We start from the raw sequence: 1,645 nt of genomic DNA, 5'->3' as shown, positions 1-1,645 counted from the left end.
CATTAGTAAGGTGTGTACTGAATTTGATCTTTTAATATCACTGTTTTAAAGGCACTTTAAGTGTTTTCACATTAAATTATTTAGAATGTACCGCAGTTTTTAGTGATTGAAATAATGTGGCGGGTGCTTTATATGGATTGCTAATGGCCAAAACTTGTGTTTTGTTCACATATATTTGTTTTATTCTTTTGAGAGATGATCTAAATACTTTTGGATTGGAACAGATATAAAATTGACAGGCTCGTGCTGCAGTTCTATGGATGTTTTGCCCGCCAGGTCTTCGAGCCAGTCACGTGACTGAAAACTATGAATAGAAACAGTCGCTAATGAGACCTCCGTGAAGTTGGCACCCCACAAAAAGAAATAATCACCAAAACTATGCAATTCGTTTGTGTTACGTTTGTGCTGATTTGTGCTGCAAAAACGAACGTTTGTGCTGGTTTGGTGTTCAAGATATTAAACAATATTTTTTTGACTGTGTGACGTCACTTTCCACCCCATGTTGCCCAAATCGGCACAGTTTGTTTGTGCTGGGTTTGTGCCATTAAAACAATCACTGTATCTATTTTCCTGCCGTAGATATAACCAAAATAGTTTGGGGTGCTGTGACGTCACTCTCCACCCCAGTTTGTCTAAATCACACAAAACTGGTGTCATTCGTTTGTGCTCGATTTGTGTCGGTTTGTGCCGTTAAAATGAACATCGTATATATTTCCCCTTCTTAGAAATAACAAACATAATTCGGGGCAGTGACATCACTCTCCACCCCATGCCATCCAAATCCCTCCAAACGGTGCCGTTTGTTAGTGCTCGATTTGTGCCGTTAAAAGAAACCCTGTAACCATGACCGCTTCTTAAATAATGTTCACTTTCCACCCCATTTAGCGCGGCTGTAAAAAATAAACAAAATTAAAGTTAGTGTTTGTGCTGCCTTAAAATTTTAAGTTTAGTCAACTCAAATATCCGTTTTTTTTTGGTTGTTTTTTTACAGCGAGTCTAAATCGTTCTAATTCATTTGTGCTCGATCTGTGCCGTTAGAACACTGAACATCATGAACATCTACTATTCCCCCTAGAAATAACAAATTCGGGGCGTTTAAGAAAACAAAAAAGGACAAAAAATAGCCTTAAGCTACTAAATGTGTGCATGTCAGGACAATTTAAGGGGTCATTAAAAAAGCCTAAAAGAAATTGATAGATGCATATCAAAGAGGTAAAACTTTTTAGTAATATTTTGCAATCAAAAACGCACATGAGCGTGTGGTATGCCATTTTTAACACATTAGGCTAAGTTATGAATGATATTCAAGTCAATGTAGGCCTACATTTCATTTTATTTCATTAAAATATATATTTTTAAACAAACACACCTTATTCCTCAAAGATACAGCTGAGCAATGTGGTAATGTTTATTTACATTTACATTTACATTTACATTTAGTCATTTAGCAGACGCTTTTATCCAAAGCGACTTACAAATGAGGACAATAAAAGCAGTCAAAACTAACAAAGAAGCAACAATATATAAGTGCAAATGACAAGTCTCGGTTAGCCTAACACAGTACATGTAGCAAGGTGTATATATACAGTATCTCACAGAAGTGAGTACACCCCTCACATTTTTGTAAATATTTTATTATATCTTT

This window comes from Sinocyclocheilus anshuiensis, unplaced genomic scaffold, assembly GCF_001515605.1.
Source record: "Sinocyclocheilus anshuiensis isolate Anshui unplaced genomic scaffold, SAMN03320099.WGS_v1.1 scaffold5510, whole genome shotgun sequence".
NCBI classification, from domain to species: Eukaryota; Metazoa; Chordata; class Actinopteri; order Cypriniformes; family Cyprinidae; genus Sinocyclocheilus; species Sinocyclocheilus anshuiensis.
Note: the sequence above shows the minus strand (reverse complement) of the source record.